Source organism: Oncorhynchus masou, chromosome 23 (genome assembly GCF_036934945.1).
Source record: "Oncorhynchus masou masou isolate Uvic2021 chromosome 23, UVic_Omas_1.1, whole genome shotgun sequence".
NCBI classification, from domain to species: domain Eukaryota; kingdom Metazoa; phylum Chordata; class Actinopteri; order Salmoniformes; family Salmonidae; genus Oncorhynchus; species Oncorhynchus masou.
The window spans coordinates 4,037,775-4,044,625 of NC_088234.1; the positions used below are offsets into that span (position 1 = coordinate 4,037,775).

The 6,851-nt window shown below is 54.6% G+C and overlaps 1 protein-coding gene across 1 annotated transcript in view; it reads right to left on the minus strand.

Moving 5' to 3' along the window:
• The window catches only part of LOC135510187 (type II inositol 3,4-bisphosphate 4-phosphatase-like), a 72,627-nt gene that overhangs the window by 24,936 nt on the left and 40,840 nt on the right, over positions 1–6,851 (minus strand).

Sequence of the window (6,851 nt, forward strand, 5' to 3'; positions counted from 1 at the left end):
ACCACCTCTACACTCTAACCACTAGGCTACCATACCACCTCTACACTCTAACCACTAGGCTACCATACCACCTCTACACTCTAACCACTAGGCTACCATACCACCTCTACACTCTAACCACTAGGCTACCATACCACCTCTACACTCTAACCACTAGGCTACCCTGCCGCCTCTACACTCTAACCACTAGGCTACCCTGCCGCCTCTACACTCTAACCACTAGGCTACCCTGCCACCTCTACGCTCTAACCACTAGTCTACCCTGCCGCCTCTACACTCTAACCACTAGGCTACCCTGCCGCCTCTACACTCTAACCACTAGGCTACCCTGCCGCCTCTACACTCTAACCACTAGGCTACCATACCACCTCTACACTCTAACCACTAGGCTACCATACCACCTCTACACTCTAATCACTAGGCTACCCTGCCGCCTCTACACTCTAACCACTAGACTACCCTGCCGCCTCTACACTCTAACCACTAGGCTACCCTGCCGCCTCTACACTCTAACCACTAGGCTACCCTGCCACCTCTACACTCTAACCACTAGGCTACCCTACCGCCTCTACACTCTAACCACTAGGCTACCCTGCCGCCTCTACACTCTAACCACTAGGCTACCTGCCGCCTCTACACTCTAACCACTAGGCTACCCTGCCGCCTCTACACTCTAACCACTAGGCTACCCTGCCGCCTCTACACTCTAACCACTAGGCTACCCTGCCGCCTCTACACTCTAACCACTAGGCTACCATACCACCTCTACACTCTAACCACTAGGCTACCATACCACCTCTACACTCTAATCACTAGGCTACCCTGCCGCCTCTACACTCTAACCACTAGGCTACCATACCACCTCTACACTCTAACCACTAGGCTACCATACCACCTCTACACTCTAACCACTAGGCTACCATACCACCTCTACACTCTAACCACTAGGCTACCCTGCCGCCTCTACACTCTAACCACTAGGCTACCCTGCCGCCTCTACACTCTAACCACTAGGCTACCCTGCCACCTCTACGCTCTAACCACTAGTCTACCCTGCCGCCTACACTCTAACCACTAGGCTACCCTGCCGCCTCTACACTCTAACCACTAGGCTACCCTGCCGCCTCTACACTCTAACCACTAGGCTACCATACCACCTCTACACTCTAACCACTAGGCTACCATACCACCTCTACACTCTAATCACTAGGCTACCCTGCCGCCTCTACACACTAACCACTAGACTACCCTGCCGCCTCTACACTCTAACCACTAGGCTACCCTGCCGCCTCTACACTCTAACCACTAGGCTACCCTGCCACCTCTACACTCTAACCACTAGGCTACCCTGCCGCCTCTACACTCTAACCACTAGGCTACCCTGCCGCCTCTACACTCTAACCACTAGGCTACCCTGCCGCCTCTACACTCTAACCACTAGACTACCCTGCCGCCTCTACACTCTAACCACTAGGCTACCCTGCCGCCTCTACACTCTAACCACTAGGCTACCCTGCCGCCTCTACACTCTAACCACTAGGCTACCCTGCCGCCTCTACACTCTAATCACTAGGCTACCCTGCCGCCTCTACACTCTAATCACTAGGCTACCCTGCCGCCTCTACACTCTAACCACTAGGCTACCCTGCCGCCTCTACACTCTAACCACTAGGCTACCATACCACCTCTACACTCTAACCACTAGGCTACCATACCACCTCTACACTCTAACCACTAGGCTACCATACCACCTCTACACTCTAACCACTAGGCTACCATACCACCTCTACACTCTAACCACTAGGCTACCATACCACCTCTACACTCTAACCACTAGGCTACCCTGCCGCCTCTACACTCTAACCACTAGGCTACCCTGCCGCCTCTACACTCTAACCACTAGGCTACCCTGCCACCTCTACGCTCTAACCACTAGTCTACCCTGCCGCCTCTACACTCTAACCACTAGGCTACCCTGCCGCCTCTACACTCTAACCACTAGGCTACCATACCACCTCTACACTCTAACCACTAGGCTACCATACCACCTCTACACTCTAATCACTAGGCTACCCTGCCGCCTCTACACTCTAACCACTAGGCTACCCTGCCGCCTCTACACTCTAACCACTAGGCTACCCTGCCGCCTCTACACTCTAACCACTAGGCTACCCTGCCGCCTCTACACTCTAACCACTAGGCTACCCTGCCGCCTCTACACTCTAACCACTAGGCTACCCTGCCGCCTACACTCTAACCACTAGGCTACCCTGCCGCCTCTACACTCTAACCACTAGCTACCCTGCCGCCTCTATACTCTAACCACTAGGCTACCCTGCCGCCTCTACACTCTAACCACTAGGCTACCCTGCCGCCTCTATACTCTAACCACTAGGCTACCCTGCCGCCTCTACACTCTAACCACTAGGCTACCCTGCCGCCTCTACACTCTAACCACTAGGCTACCCTGCCGCCTCTATACTCTAACCACTAGGCTACCCTGCCGCCTCTACACTCTAACCACTAGGCTACCCTGCCGCCTCTACACTCTAACCACTAGGCTACCCTACCACCTCTACACTCTAACCACTAGGCTACCATACCGCCTCTACACTCTAACCACTAGGCTACCCTGCCGCCTCTACACTCTAACCACTAGGCTACCCTGCCGCCTCTACACTCTAATCACTAGGCTACCCTGCCGCCTCTACACTCTAATCACTAGGCTACCCTGCCGCCTCTACACTCTAACCACTAGGCTACCCTGCCGCCTCTACACTCTAACCACTAGGCTACCATACCACCTCTACACTCTAACCACTAGGCTACCAAACCACCTCTACACTCTAACCACTAGGCTACCATACCACCTCTACACTCTAACCACTAGGCTACCATACCACCTCTACACTCTAACCACTAGGCTACCATACCACCTCTACACTCTAACCACTAGGCTACCCTGCCGCCTCTACACTCTAACCACTAGGCTACCCTGCCGCCTCTACACTCTAACCACTAGGCTACCCTGCCACCTCTACGCTCTAACCACTAGTCTACCCTGCCGCCTCTACACTCTAACCACTAGGCTACCCTGCCGCCTCTACACTCTAACCACTAGGCTACCATACCACCTCTACACTCTAACCACTAGGCTACCATACCACCACCTCTACACTCCTAATCACTAGGCTACCCTGCCGCCTACACTCTAACCACTAGACTACCCTGCCGCCTCTACACTCTAACCACTAGGCTACCCTGCCGCCTCTACACTCTAACCACTAGCTACCCTGCCGCCTCTACACTCTAACCACTAGGCTACCCTGCCGCCTCTACACTCTAACCACTAGGCTACCCTGCCACCTCTACGCTCTAACCACTAGTCTACCCTGCCGCCTCTACACTCTAACCACTAGGCTACCCTGCCGCCTCTACACTCTAACCACTAGGCTACCATACCACCTCTACACTCTAACCACTAGGCTACCATACCACCTCTACACTCTAATCACTAGGCTACCCTGCCGCCTCTACACTCTAACCACTAGACTACCCTGCCGCCTCTACACTCTAACCACTAGGCTACCCTGCCGCCTCTACACTCTAACCACTAGGCTACCCTGCCGCCTCTACACTCTAACCACTAGGCTACCCTGCCGCCTCTACACTCTAACCACTAGGCTACCCTGCCGCCTCTACACTCTAACCACTAGGCTACCCTGCCGCCTCTATACTCTAACCACTAGGCTACCCTGCCGCCTCTACACTCTAACCACTAGGCTACCCTGCCGCCTCTACACTCTAACCACTAGGCTACCCTACCACCTCTACACTCTAACCACTAGGCTACCATACCGCCTCTACACTCTAACCACTAGGCTACCTGCCGCCTACACTCTAACCACTAGGCTACCCTGCCGCCTCTACACTCTAACCACTAGGCTACCCTGCCGCCTCTACACTCTAACCACTAGGCTACCCTGCCACCTCTACACTCTAACCACTAGGCTACCCACCACCTCTACACTCTAACCACTAGGCTACCATACCGCCCTCTACACTCTAACCACTAGGCTACCCTGCCGCCTCTACACTCTAACCACTAGGCTACCCTGCCGCCTCTACACTCTAACCACTAGGCTACCCTGCCGCCTACACTCTAACCACTAGGCTACCCTGCCGCCTCTACACTCTAACCACTAGGCTACCCTGCCACCTCTACGCTCTAACCACTAGTCTACCCTGCCGCCTCTACACTCTAACCACTAGGCTACCCTGCCGCCTCTACACTCTAACCACTAGGCTACCATACCACCTCTACACTCTAACCACTAGGCTACCATACCACCTCTACACTCTAATCACTAGGCTACCCTGCCGCCTACACTCTAACCACTAGACTACCCTGCCGCCTCTACACTCTAACCACTAGGCTACCCTGCCGCCTCTACACTCTAACCACTAGGCTACCCTGCCGCCTCTACACTCTAACCACTAGGCTACCCTGCCGCCTCTTACACTCTAACCACTAGGCTACCATACCACCTCTACACTCTAACCACTAGGCTACCATACCACCTCTACACTCTAACCACTAGGCTACCCTGCCGCCTCTACACTCTAACCACTAGGCTACCCTGCCGCCTCTACACTCTAACCACTAGGCTACCCTGCCACCTCTACGCTCTAACCACTAGTCTACCCTGCCGCCTCTACACTCTAACCACTAGGCTACCCTGCCGCCTCTACACTCTAACCACTAGGCTACCCTGCCGCCTCTACACTCTAACCACTAGGCTACCATACCACCTCTACACTCTAACCACTAGGCTACCATACCACCTCTACACTCTAATCACTAGGCTACCCTGCCGCCTCTACACACTAACCACTAGACTACCCTGCCGCCTCTACACTCTAACCACTAGGCTACCCTGCCGCCTCTACACTCTAACCACTAGGCTACCCTGCCACCTCTACACTCTAACCACTAGGCTACCCTGCCGCCTCTACACTCTAACCACTAGGCTACCCTGCCGCCTCTACACTCTAACCACTAGGCTACCCTGCCGCCTCTACACTCTAACCACTAGACTACCCTGCCGCCTCTACACTCTAACCACTAGGCTGCCCTGCCGCCTCTACACTCTAACCACTAGGCTACCCTGCCGCCTACACTCTAACCACTAGGCTACCCTGCCGCCTCTACACTCTAATCACTAGGCTACCCTGCCGCCTCTACACTCTAATCACTAGGCTACCCTGCCGCCTCTACACTCTAACCACTAGGCTACCCTGCCGCCTCTGCACTCTAACCACTAGGCTACCATACCACCTCTACACTCTAACCACTAGGCTACCATACCACCTCTACACTCTAACCACTAGGCTACCATACCACCTCTACACTCTAACCACTAGGCTACCATACCACCTCTACACTCTAACCACTAGGCTACCATACCACCTCTACACTCTAACCACTAGGCTACCCTGCCGCCTTACACTCTAACCACTAGGCTACCCTGCCGCCTCTACACTCTAACCACTAGGCTACCCTGCCACCTCTACGCTCTAACCACTAGTCTACCCTGCCGCCCTACACTCCTAACCACTAGGCTACCCTGCCGCCTACACTCTAACCACTAGCTGCCATACCACCTCTACACTCTAACCACTAGGCTACCATACCACCTCTACACTCTAATCACTAGGCTACCCTGCCGCCTCTACACTCTAACCACTAGGCTACCCTGCCACCTCTACACTCTAACCACTAGGCTACCCTGCCGCCTCTACACTCTAACCACTAGGCTACCCTGCCGCCTCTACACTCTAACCACTAGGCTACCCTGCCGCCTCTGCACTCTAACCACTAGGCTACCCTGCCGCCTCTACACTCTAACCACTAGGCTACCCTGCCGCCTCTACACTCTAACCACTAGGCTACCCTGCCGCCTCTACACTCTAACCACTAGGCTACCCTGCCGCCTCTACACTCTAACCACTAGGCTACCCTGCCGCCTCTATACTCTAACCACTAGGCTACCCTGCCGCCTCTACACTCTAACCACTAGGCTACCCTGCCACACTCTAACCACTAGGCTACCCTGCCGCCTCTATACTCTAACCACTAGGCTGCCCTGCCGCCTCTACACTCTAACCACTAGGCTACCCTGCCGCCTCTACACTCTAACCACTAGGCTACCCTACCACCTCTACACTCTAACCACTAGGCTACCATACCGCCTCTACACTCTAACCACTAGGCTACCCTGCCGCCTCTACACTCTAACCACTAGGCTACCCTGCCGCCTCTACACTCTAATCACTAGGCTACCCTGCCGCCTACACTCTAATCACTAGGCTACCCTGCCGCCTCTACACTCTAACCACTAGGCTACCCTGCCGCCTACACTCTAACCACTAGGCTACCATACCACCTCTACACTCTAACCACTAGGCTACCAAACCACCTCTACACTCTAACCACTAGGCTACCATACCACCTCTACACTCTAACCACTAGGCTACCATACCACCTCTACACTCTAACCACTAGGCTACCATACCACCTCTACACTCTAACCACTAGGCTACCCTGCCGCCTCTACACTCTAACCACTAGGCTACCCTGCCGCCTCTACACTCTAACCACTAGGCTACCCTGCCACCTCTACGCTCTAACCACTAGTCTACCCTGCCGCCTCTACACTCTAACCACTAGGCTACCCTGCCGCCTCTACACTCTAACCACTAGGCTACCATACCACCTCTACACTCTAACCACTAGGCTACCATACCACCTCTACACTCTAATCACTAGGCTACCCTGCCGCCTCTACACT